Raw genomic sequence first — 13,576 nt, forward strand, 5'->3', positions numbered from 1 at the left:
TGTGCCACCTTAGCAAAGCAGATGGAGCAATCAAAGACCTCACCCATTCTGGATATTTGCTTTGTCTCCTCTCTTTCATCAAGCAGGAGATATAAAAATCTGAAAGGCTCAGGGACAGCTTCTTCCCTGCTGTTAAACTATACAATGTTTCCCTATTTTGAAAATATTGACTCTTAATCTTGCATGATCTTGTACATTATCGCCTGCCAGCATTGCACTTTATCTGTAGTTGTTATCATTTATTCTGTAATCTGTTATTGTTATTGTTTTACCTTATCCTACCTCAATGCACTGTGTATGATTTGATCTGTATGAATAGAATGCAAGATAAGCTTTTCATTGTATCTTGGAATGTGTGACAAAAATAAACCAATTCCAAGTATTCATTTAAGATCCTATCCATTTGCTATATTATACCAATGAAATGCTTTGTGATATTTCTAAGTCTTGTTCACTAATATCCTCTTTGCCTTCCCAATTTCCTTTTATATTATCTCTGCACCTTCTCTACCCCTGAGGGACCTCCATGTTTTCAGTTCTTTGTACCTGCCATTTGCTACCCTTATTTTAATCCAATATCTCCTGATGTTCAGATTTCCTTGGATTTGCTGTCCTCCCTTTTCGACTTCCGGGTCATCAAGGGAATGGCGGCGTAAGGAAAAGGTCTCTCGACAAGAAAGAAGGTAAACTGCCCCATAATCGAATTTAGACAAATACTTAATATTGCATAACTATATTAATAAAAGGGGCAAGGATGATGTCTAAGAACAAGATTAAAAAGTCCGCTCCGAAGGCTGATAAACATAAAGAGACGCAGCAAGGCGACGGGCCTAGCTCCCCCTCGGCAAGCCGGGACGGAGATAATGAGGGGGAATTGGTGACTCTGTCCTTGATTCTCGGAGAGATTCGCGAGTTCCGACAAGATAACAGCAAACAGCTGGAAGATACTAAAGGAGAAATAGTAAAAACTAACTCGCGGATAGATGAAGCCGAAGCGAGGATAGTTGGAATTGAAGAGGAGCTACAAAACGCAGAGGAGGTGATAGCAGAAATGCTGAAGCTGCAAGACCAGCTCCAGTGGAAACTAATAGATCAAGAAGGCCGCTCGAGAAGGGAAAATGTGAGGATTTACGGAGTTCCCGAAGGAACTGAAGGTAAACCCGGATTGATGATTCCCTTCGTGGAGAAGCTACTTAGAGAGAACCTTGATATACCGGCCGCAAAAGACCTACAGATAGAAAGAGCTCACCGCGCGTTGGCACCACAGCCTCCAGCAGGCGCCCAGCCCAGATCGATTCTGGTCAGATTTCTCAGTTACAGAACAAAGGAAGAGGTGCTTAAAAGGGCATGGCAAAAGAAAGGTTTCATGTGGAACAACTGTAAAATCAGTTTAGACCATGACTACGCACCGGGGGTTCTTGCCAGACGGAAGGAATATACGGAAACACGGAGAGTCCTGAAGGAAAACAACATCAGATTCCAGACCCTGTATCCAGCTCGGCTGAGAGTCTTTTACGACGAAGGGACAAAAACTTACGCTACGGTGGAGGAGGCAACATTGGACCTGGCGGAACGGGGACTACCTATTAAAGTTATCACCCAACCGGAGTCGCTACTGGAGAGGATTCGGCAGAAGTTGTGGCAGTTAGTGGGGCGAGGACGCTCCACATGAACCAGAGTGTCAAACTACAAGGAAAAGCTGCAAATATTCAGATGCGAATGTACAGAGAACACAGATTAATTAAGAGAAATGACTGAAAAAAGTAAATCGGACTTAAAGGTAAAATGAAAACTGGTAACTGAAAATAAACTAGATGGAATAACTTGAATGATAGCAATATGGTCGAGACATAAATAGGAGAAAATTCTCTATGATTATTCAAACTGCTGAGGGCCCTCTAACACAGGGTGAAGATAGAGGTTATCCCTCTGAACTGAGGCGGGTCAGTGCTCAGGCCTCACTGTGGGAAGTCGGGAAAAATTTTCAAATGTTGCACGTTCAAAAATGTCTAGGGTGTGGTTATATGTCTTGGTTTACTGTTGAGAAGGGATTGCTTACTGTTTGTTTAGAAAAGGAGAGTGTTTTTTTTTCTAATAGAGAAAAATGCAAACTGAATTGGTAAAAATAATTTCCTATAATGTTAATGGGGTTTTGAAGAAATAAGATTATGTCTAAATTGAAAAAAGAGAGGGCACAAATAGCTTTCCTCCGGGGAGGAATAGGGAAAATTCAAGAGAGTTTTGAAACATATTATCGAGAGCTGTACTCCCAACCCCGGGCCCCCAATGAGCCCTATATAGACAGTGTATTGATTTTTTTAGATCTACCTAAATTTACAGATTTACAAAATGAAAGTTTATTAGAACCAGTAACTGTCAAAGAACTGAACGTGGCCATCTCTAGGTTAAAGGCTGGAAAGTCCCTGGCTTCTGATGGGTTTACCTCAGAGTGGTACAAGTCCCTGAAGACACAGTTAGCCCCATTACTACTTAACACCTTTAATTGGATCTTGCAGAGAGGAGAAACTCCACCTTCCTGGACAGAAGCGATTATTTCAGTAATCCCTAAAGAGGGTAAAGATAAACTAGAATGTGGCAATTATCGGCCAATTAGTGTTCTTAATTTAGATTACAAACTATTTACATCTATATTAGCGCGCAGATTGGAAAAGCTTTTACCTGGCCTAATCCATTTAGACCAGACTGGATTTATTCAACAAAGACAAACACAGGACAACATAAGGAGAACTCTGCACATATTAGAACAGGTTAATAAGAACGAGACAGAGACAATGGTAGTAGGATTGGACGCTGAGAAAGCTTTTGATTCGGTTAGTTGGGCATTCCTATACAGAGTGTTAGGAAGATTCGGCTTTCAAGAAAAGTTTATTAAAGTAATTCAGACTCTATATGACAGCCCTACAGCCCGAATTAAGATAAATGGGGACCTCTCTGACTCCTTCATCTCAGAGAGATGCACTAGACAGGGATGCCCAATTTCTCCTCTCCTTTTTGCGCTATATATTGAACCGCTTGCCCAACTAATAAGACAGAGCGAAATCGTAAAAGGTATCAAGGTGGCAAGGATTGAACAGAAAGTGGCGTTATTCGCAGATGATGTTTTTGTCTATCTGAGTGAACCAGAAAAATCATTTATAGGATTGTTTACACTGTTGGATGACTTTGGGAAAATATCAGGTTATAAAATAAATGTAAAGAAAACGAAGGTTATGTCCCTAAATTATACACCATCCAAAAAATTGCAGGATACATATGATCTTAAGTGGGAAGCTAAATCATTAAAATATTTAGGAATAACCCTGCCGAAGGATCTTTCAACACTGTCACAGGTAAATTATGGGCCATTAATCTCAGAGATAAAAGCAGATATGCATAGATGGAATCTTATCCCCTTTTTAAGTTTAAATTCAAGGATAAATACTATAAAAATGAATATTCTTCCTCGGTTATTGTATCTTTTCCGTACTTTACCGGTGGAGGTAGATGATAATCAATTCAGGGAATGGGACAAATGGATTTCCCGCTTCATTTGGCAAGGAAAGAAACCTAGAATTCGATATAACACCTTACAGTTAGGGAAGAAAGGAGGAGGTATGGTTCTTCCTTGCCTGAGAAATTATTTTTATGCCTCACAGATAACCCCTCTGTTATATTGGTGTAATAGGGAATATAAGGCTAGATGGAAGGAAATAGAATTTGGATTAGTTGACAGTTTTTCTCTTCAGGCCTCAATAGCTGACAAAGGATTGATGGCCCAGTTGGAAAAATTTAAAAATGCTTGGATAAATCTTACATTAAAAGTATGGCAGAAGGTGGTTAATTCATGTGGAATTAATAACATGTTAAAACTCTTCAGGTGGTGTGCATATGATACCGAATTCCTTCCCAACAGAGGAGATAAAAGATTTGAGCTATGGTTAAAGAAAGGTCTTACAACCTACCTCTCATTTATAGATAAAAGAGTATTACAAAGTTTCCAAATCCTGCAAGACAAACATGGCCTAGAACATAATGACTTTTTTAGGTACCTTCAAGTACGAAACTATGTTAACGTACTTGAGTTGTAGATATACAGACCTATCAACAGTAGAATTAGAATTTTTCAAGATTCTGAATTCGACTTGCAGTTCAATACCTAGTAAATCAGTTTCTTGATTATATAATGCACTCTCCCATGCTAAAAATGTAAATACACTGTATATTAAAGAGAAGTGGGAGAAAGAAGCGGGGTTGGTACTTTCAGAGGAGGCTTGGGAGAAAATCTGCAGCTTTCAATGGTCCTCGACTGATTCTTTGACTTGGAGAGAACATTGTTGGAAAAACATTATGAGATACTTCAAGACCCCATATCAGGAAAAATATAACGATACAAATGTGATGTGTTGGAGAAGGTGCGGCTCCAAGGAGGCAAATCATTTTCATATTTTTTGGGATTGCCCTAAATTAAGTCTATTTTGGGAAGGTATTCATAGAACATTAGTTAAGGTACTTAGGTCCCAGATACCTCTGAACTTTGAGATGCTCTATTTGGGGCATGTATTGATTCTTGAACAGAAGGAAGATATAAGGTTGCTGCAGGCCCTCTTAGCGGCAAGTAAGAAATCAATCACTAGAAAATGGCTAAATCCAATACCACCTACATTAGAAGATTGGTACGAAATTATCTTGGAAATATTTAAAATGGAAAAGTTGACTTACTCCCTGAGGACTCAAAAAGAAAAATTTTATCAAATCTGGAATAAATGGATTGAATATATAACCCCAATGCGAGCAGACTTTAGATGACTCTCCTAATGATTTATACTGCTCTTCTCATCAACACAGTAATATTGCTAACATAAGCACCCCTAGTCTAAATGTTTGTTTTTTTTGTTTTCTTTTGGAAAATAGAGAATTAACACAAGTAAAGGGAAAGATTTGGGAAAGGGATAAAAAAATGAAAAAATTAAGTAAATAAGTACATAGGGATTGGATAATTATGTCTGCGGGCAGGAGCAAGCATAAACAAATTAGGATATAAACACCTACAATGGTTGATACATAGGCTTATATACAACATTTTGGACCAGTGGAAATGGTCCAGAAGGGTTATATGGAAACTATTATTACCATTTTTCTTAACAACTAATTCCATTACTTAGCCTAACAGGTTAGATTTACCACAGTACATAATTATCTATTTAAATGTTTATTTTCCTTTTATATCATCTCAATGTGTACTTAAGAATGTATAAATAATTGTAGTTTTATACATATAAAAAATGGAAAAGGTTGTATGTGTGAAAAAAGTACATGATATTTGTGAATTCCTTATCCAAATAAAAATAAAATAAAAAAAAAGGATTTGCTGTCCTTATTTTTCATTATTAAGGGTTTGCGTTGGCCCCGAGTTCATATTATTTCTTCTTTTTTTGGAAGTAGTTCCACCATAAGTTCCAAGTTTAAGTTGAGTAATACGTTAGGACAAATGACTTAATGCATATTGCCATGGCTACCTGCTCAAAAACAATTCATACACAGCTCTACTTTAACTTGATGAGAGATATGACTGTTTGACAGAGCAACATTGGTTAGTCAGAAGTTACACCCATCTCTTAAGAGAACAGCTCTCATTTCATATTGTGGATTTCAATACATTATTGTACTTTTTCCAGAAATGAATTCATCCATAGAGCAATTGTGGAAGCTATGTAGGAGGAACAAATGAATAATAATAATAAATCATTTCATAGAAACTAAAGAATAATTATGAGACATCAAGAACTTCAGCAGCTTAGGTGCAGCTAACAGAGCATGATATAATTTGTTAGATTCTGGGATTGATTGTGTAGGCTGTTTCAAGATTATAGGGAGGATCTGATTATCATCTGCGCGAGCTTGTAAACTGGTTGATAGTCTTATCGTATAGAGACCTAGAAGGAAGCAATTTGGCCCTTCCCTTTACTCCTGCATCTTATTACTTGCAATCGTTTTTACTGTTACCAATGCAAAGGCGTAATTTACAACAGTCAATTAACCAAGCAGCACATCTAGGGGAAGTCAGGGCATCCAGAGGGACACCCATTCGTGGAAAGAATGTGCAAACACTGCACAGAAGGAATGTATTTAACTGTTCAAAAATCACAAGCTTCGTGTTTACTTCAATTTAATGTGAGGTAATTTGAGATCCTATGTTTCCCATTTCACAGAAGGTTTTAGGACAACTTTATGCAAATGATATGGAATCCATTTATAAAAAAAACTTTCTCAAAAAATAAGGAGGTTAGCACATTTTAACACACATATCACCAAGATACAATGGGATTATATGAGTTCCCAGTGCTTCAGGTGGAGACGATACATATCAAAAACCTTCGTGAACACGCAAGTGATCAAATTGGTTTGTGACTGCTTTAATGATTAACTAACCTGAAGTCTAGCGTCTGAGGTTCCTCAGATTGTCATAGCCGGAGGTGGTAGTGGTGATAAGCTCCCACCACTTATAAAGTGCTCCAAATGGCATGTGACTCTAACAGCCTCTGACAACCGAGTCCAATTCTTGGCCTTCACATGTGGCTTAGCTACTAGGCCCAGTGGAACTGTTTCTACTGAGAAGAGGCGACAAAGGGAAGGGGTAAAGGTGGACCACTGGCACCTCAAAACCAGTGGCTTCAGGCAGGTGGGTCTCATCAGCCTTGGATAGCAGCCTGCCTAAGAGAAGGAAAACTCTGATTTTAAACCTCCGCTGCCTTGCAGCCATACCCACCCATGGGAAAGGCTTCGAGAGTAAACCCTGAGGAAGAAATTCGGAGCCAGGATCCCTAAGGCAGTTTGATGTTGTTTACAACTTCATTCCAGCAATCTCTGTGATGACACTGGTGTCAAGCTGTATTAGCACTGTATTGGACTACATCAGTGACTTGGAGAGAGGGAACCCGCTGCATGGGCTACAGCCGGTTCTTCAAATCTTCCCACCTAGACTTACACCCTGGAGAGGACACAATCCATCAAAGGCGTAAACCCATGATCCCCTGGGATCGACAGCTGCCTACTACTAGCATCTGAGCACTTAAGGTATATTTGAAAAACTTTTCTAGTTGAGAGATGTGTGTTAGACCAATTAAAAATGACCAAAGCAACAATCTAGTAATTCAAATTAATTCTGTTTTGTATGGTATTAATATGATCATCAAGCCATAATTCAATATATCCATGTAACCAATATGACATACTCAAGATATTACTCTTTTATAACATAGATTCCACATGAAAGATCATGTATTTAGATAAGAGAAAGTACGTATACCGCTGACTACAGACGCAAGTTTGTTTTCATAATAAGTGGTTTACTTAGTATAAACTACCACTTCCAAATACGTGTTTTATTTATATCATGTATCTGGTATGTTCATTTCTAAAACAGGACAGACACTCTTTGTTGTTACTTACAAGATATTTATGGTGTTCTGGTCATTTTGTTGACAAGCTAAACGTAGGAGGTTTTCATTAGTAGTTCATGAAGGAGCGTGTTCAGAATGTCAAATTTTACTTACATAGTGAGGAAAAGCAATGCTAAATAAAAACAGGAGTAAGGAGGAGTGGAAGGGAGCCATTGAAATGGTGGTTGAGCATGAAGTGATTTGTAAATGAGAGGATTAATATATTTAAATACTACATGTGTGGTATATAGTTGAATACATCATCACAGATTGTTCAGTGGGATTGTTGCATAAACTTAGCAACTCATTTAAACAAATTAAATACTAATGCATTCAGGAAATATACAAACCATGCAATGGAAGTTACTAGAAATGTATTCCCTTAGCAACCCAATGTTTAGAAAACTGAATAATGTCAAGCACTCAAAATACAATGAATGATTCCTTATAACTGCAATGTAACCTAAAATCTGGATAGTGATTGCTGAAATCAGTAACGGACAGGGGAGGAAGGTCTTTATATCTGCACTTCCCCCGACATTCCTAATACCTGGGCACCTGGTGCAGAGGTGAGGAAAGTGTGCAAGCTGGTCACGGGTTCCCTTTGTCCATCTACTCCTGGGCCCAGTCTCTGTGGAATTCACTGATCCAGGCAACAAATCACTGTAAGTGATCTGTAAGAGCTAATTCTCTGCCCATTTATGTCCAAATGTCCTTGGAGGGAAGCACACAGATTCCACTGTCTTTTCAGGACCGGTGGACACCGCAGAAGCTAGAGTGCATCTTGGACAAGGTGGAATATGTTTTAAGTGTTGTTGCTGATGCTTATTAATATTTTTGTAACTTATAGTAAGTTTTTATGTCTCGCATTGTACTGCTGCCGCAGCATAGATTTACAGCATGTCAATGATGATAAACCTGTTTCTACTATAAATAATATAATTTTTAAGCCAGAAGTGCTTTACAGTAAGGAACTCACTGCAAGTACTACTTATGATAAAGAATGCAAGAAATAGGACTGGCAATAAGCTCCTGGTCCCCTCAAGACTGTCCTGCTATTCAATATGATCATGAGTACACTCAACCTATTCTCATAAGGCATGCTCCCCAATCCAGGCAACATCCTGTGCCATCCTGCCTGTGGCCATCAAACTTTACAACTCCTCCCTTGGAGGGTCAGACACCCTGAGCCAATAGGCTGGTCCTGGACTTATTTCCTGGCATAATTTACATATTACTATTTAATTATTTATGGTGCAACTGTAACGAAAACCAATTTCCCTTGGGATCAATAAAGTATGACTATGACTATGACTATGACAATCCTTGTAAATCTCCTCTGCACCCTTTCTATGGTTTCCACATACTTCCTATAGTGAGGTGATCAGAACTAAGCACAGTACTCCAAGTGGGGTCTGACCAGCATCCTATATAGCTGCAACATTACCGCTCGGCTCCTAAACTCAGTCCCACGATTGATGAAGGCCAATGCACCATATGCTTTCCTAACCACAGAGTCAATCTGCGCAGCAGCCTTCAATGTCCTTTGGACTCAGACCCCAAGATCCCTCTGATCCTCCACACTGCCAAGAGTCTTACCATTAATACTATTTTCTGTCATCATATTTGAACTACCAAATGAACCACCTCACACTTGATAATCCCAGGAATTAACCAGGTGATTCTCCTTTGGATTGCCTCCAATGCTTCTATCTATTTTTTAGATTACTTACCAAACAGTATTCAATTATAGCGCATACCCTCCATGAAAAATCACCAAGCTTCTAAACTGGGCCTCTGTACCTTCCTCTGCAACTGGATCCTCTACTTCAGATTCAGATTTATTTAACACATGTTTATTGAAACTTACAGTGAAATGTGTCATTTCCGTTAACAATCAACACAACCCTAGGTACATGGGGGGGTGGAGGGGTGGAGGAGTGGGCAGCCTGCAAATGTCACCACACATTCTGGCACAAATGTCACACTTCCTCTTCCTTCCTCATCAGAGGACCACAGTCAGTATGAAATGGTGACAGCATCTCCTCCTCGCTGACAATCAATATAATCAAACCAAAAAAGTGCGTGCCTAGCCCACTGCTTTCCTTTCTCTACACTCATGACTGTATGGCTAAGTACAGTTCAAATGCCATTTATAAATTCACAGGTCACACCATGGTTAATGGTAAAATATCAGCTGGTGACAAGGAGGCATACAGGAGCGAGATAGAACAGCTGGCTGAGTGATGTTGCAACAACAACCTTGCACGCATCATCAAGGTTGGTTGGTGGCATCCGTTAGTCTTGCGAGGCCATGGATCTGCGCCTGGAAAGTCTTGCTTCTGTGCCATCATGGTGAGGCGACGCTGGTGTGTCCTCTCCAGGGCGCAGGCCTGGGCAAGGTTGTATGGAAGACCGGCAGTTGCCCATGCAGAAAGTCTCCCCTCTCCATGACACCGATGTTGTCCAAGGGAAAGGCAAGTGCCGATACAGCTTGACACCGGTGTCGTCACAGGAGTTGCCAGAACAAGGTTGAAGGCAACATCGGACTGCCTTAGGGATTCCAGCTCTGGATTTGTCCTCAGGGTTTACTCCCGAAGCCTTTCCCATGAGTGGGTATGGCCGCAAGGCAGCGGAGGTTTGAAATCAGAGTTTTCCCTCTCTTAGATGGACCGCTTTCCCAGGCTGACGAGCTCCATCTACTCGAAACTCATCATCAAGAAGACTAAGGAATTGATTGTGGAGTTCAGAAAGGGGAAGCTAGGAGAACACACAGCAGTCCTCTTTGACAGGTTATCCATTGAAAGGGTGAATTGCTTTAAGTTCCTGCGTGTCAACATCTCAGAGGATCTGTCCTGTGCCTATCACATTGATGTAATCACTAAGAAGACACACCGGTGGCTTTACTTTATTAGGAATTTGAGGAGATTTGGAATGTTAACAAAGACTCTTGCAGATTTTTATAGATATTGTGGTGGAGAGCATTCTGACTGGTTGTATCTCAGCCTGGTTTGGAGGCTCTAATGGACAGGATTTCAAGAGGCTGCAGTTGGTTATAGGTTCGGCCAGCTCCATTTTAAGCACAATCCTTCCCATCATCGAGGGCATCTTTGAGAGGCAATACCTCAAGAAGGCGGTATCCATCATTAAGGATCCTTACCATCCAGGACATGCCTTCTTCTCACTATTATCATCAAGGAGGGGGGTACAGAGCCTGAAGATGATTTAGGAACCACTTCTTCCATTCCATCATCAGATTTCTGAACCCATGGACACTACCTCTTTATTCCTTTACTGCACTGTTTATTCATTTTGTAATTAATAGCAGTTTTATACCTTTATGCTGCACTGCTATTGCAGAACAACAAATATCATGGCACATAATATAGTTATAATAAACCTGATTCTTTTTCTGATTTTGTATGATCATTTTTATGAAATAATGTAGTCATTAGAGTCAATCTGTTCTCGCTTTATTGCTTGGTTTAACTTCTATGACTATATACACATCTCCATTGTACACATTGTTTATGCTGAGGAACTTCCAACATTGTGACTCACCACTCAAAACATCATTTATTATTTTACGTTACTTCAGGAAGACTTCTGTGATCGTTTGATTTACATAACACTTCTACCATGAGTTCAATGCAAAAATACACCACAGATTTGGACTACTCTCCCACTGTTGGGTCTTTTACTTGCTCACTGTAATGGTGATTTTAACTCACTTAATCCCTTCCTCAAAAAAATTGCATTCTGCTTCATAAACACAAGAAATTTGGCAGATATTGTAAACCCAGATACACACACACACACACACACAAAAAATACTGGAGAAATACAATAGGTTTGGCAGCTTGATGGAGAGGAATAAAGAGTTAATATTTAAGGTTGAGACCTTTCATTACTACTGGGAAGAAAAGGGTGATTTTCCAATCCTGATGAAGGGTTTTGGCCTGAAACATCAACTCTTTTCCCTCGGGATAGTTGCTGGATGACCTGCTCAATTCCTATAGCATTCTGCGTTTTCACTCTCCTTTCTCAGATAGGCTGCACCAGGACCAATTACATATGGAGACAATCATGCATCAACAATTCTGCCAGAATACTACTAGTAGAAGAGAATGGAGTCACACAGGTAGTAAGCAAGAAATTAGCCGATACATCAAATGCATAGATTTCTCTATTGCCCCATTGGAGCCATAGATGTCTTATGTCAAAAAAATGTGATTACTTTATCAGAATCAGAATCAGAATCAGGTTTAATATCACTGGCATATGTCATGCAATTTGTTGTTATGCAGCAGAAGTACATTACAATACATAATAATAAAAATTGTAAATTACACTAAAATATATGTATTACGGCATGGCTTGAAAGGCCAGAAGGGCCTATTCCATGCTCTATCTCAGTAAATAAATATAAATATATAGTAAAAAAGTTAAATTAAGTAAATAGTGCAAAATGAAGATGAAAATAGGGGTGAAGTAGTGTTCATGGATTCAATGTCTATTCAGAAAACTGATGGCAGAGCGGAAGAAGCTATACCTGAATCATTCAGTGTGTACCTTTAGGCTCCTGTACCTCCTTCCTGATGAATGCAATGAGAAGCGGGTGATGAGGTCTTTAACGATGAATGCTGCCTTTTTAAGGAATCACTCCCTGAAGATGTCCTGGATGCAGGGGAGACTAGTGCCCATAATGGTGCTGACTGAGTTTACGACTTTCTGCAGCTTATTTCTATCTTGTGCAGTAGTGCACCCCTCCCCACAGCTGCTGGTGTTGCAGCCAGTTATAGTGCTCTCTATGCAACATCTGCAGAAATTTGCGAGTGCCTTTGGTGACATACCAATTCTCGTCAAACTGTTAACGAAATATAGCAGCTGCCTTGCCTTCTTTGTAACTACATTGATATGTTGGGCCCAGATAGATCCTGAGAGATGTTGACAGTCAGGAACTTGAAATTGCTCACCCTTTCACCTTCTGTTCCCTCAATGAGGACTGGTGTGTGTTTCTCTTGTCATACCTTATCTGAACTCCACAATCAATTCCTTGGTCTTACTGACTTTGAGTGTAAGGTTGTTGCTGCGACATCACTTAACCAGTTGATCTCTGTTACTCTTGTATGCCTTCTCATCACCGTCTGAAACTCTGCAAACAATAGTGGCACCATCTGTAAATTTACAGAAGACATTTGAGCTGTCATGGGTGTAGAGGGAGTAGAGCAATGGGCAAAGCATACATCCTTGAGGTGCACCAGTGTTGATAATCAAAGGGGTAGATGTGTTATTTCTTATCCGCACAGACTGTGGCCTTCCAGTGAGGAAGTCAAGGATCCAGTTGCAGAGACTCACAGATTTATCAGAACTGTAGGAATGATTGTATTAGTGCTGAGCTATAGTCAATAAACAGCAGCTTGATGTAAGTATTAGTATTGTTCAGGTAATCCAAGGCTCTGTGAAAAGCCAATGGGATCGCATTTGCTATAGACATATTGCGGCAATAGGCAAACTGCAGTGGGTCCAGTCCTTGCTTAGGCAGGAGATGATTCTTGCCATAACCAACCTCTCAAAGCACTTCATTATTGTAGATGTGAGTGTTACTAGATGATAGTTGTTAATGCAGCTCACCTAGTTCTTCTGGTGCACTGGTATGATCGTTGCTCTTTTGAAGCAGATAGGAACTTCTGACTGCAGTAATGAGAGATTGAATATATCTTTGAACACACCTGCCAGTTGCTTGGCAAGTGTGAATCCGCTTCAAAGACGTTCTGACATCTGCCTCCGAGATAGAAGTCAAAGGGTCACCAAATGTTGCATTTGGTGTCCTCATAGCTGTAGTTTTATTCTCCCTTTCAAAGCATGCATTGAGCCCATCTGAGAGTGAAGCACTGCCATTCATGACACTAGGTTTTGCTTTGAAGGAATTAATGGCCTGCAAACCCTGCCAGAGTTTCAACTGCAACAGCAAGTTCCTGCTCTGGAAAATACAGTTGCCAAACTTACAACTCATTGAAATCCCAAATAGCTATGGGTTTACATAGGCTTGCAAACTCTGATCTACTTCTACAAATGTGACATCGCGAGTTTTCCACACTTACTAAATTAATGAATGTGTGGTACTCTTCACAGCT

General features: G+C 39.9%; 1 long non-coding RNA gene across 2 annotated transcripts in view; it reads left to right on the forward strand.

Moving 5' to 3' along the window:
- The first annotated feature begins 291 nt into the window (after positions 1-291).
- Positions 292-13,576, forward strand: part of LOC140186506 (uncharacterized) — a 140,905-nt gene continuing 127,620 nt past the window's right edge. For both annotated transcript variants that reach the window (XR_011882890.1, XR_011882889.1), the window contains exon 1: positions 292-683. This is a non-coding gene — a long non-coding RNA (uncharacterized lncRNA). The remainder of the gene's footprint in view (positions 684-13,576) is intronic.

The sequence above is a fragment of the Mobula birostris genome, chromosome 2 (assembly GCF_030028105.1).
Source record: "Mobula birostris isolate sMobBir1 chromosome 2, sMobBir1.hap1, whole genome shotgun sequence".
Taxonomy (NCBI): domain Eukaryota; kingdom Metazoa; phylum Chordata; class Chondrichthyes; order Myliobatiformes; family Myliobatidae; genus Mobula; species Mobula birostris.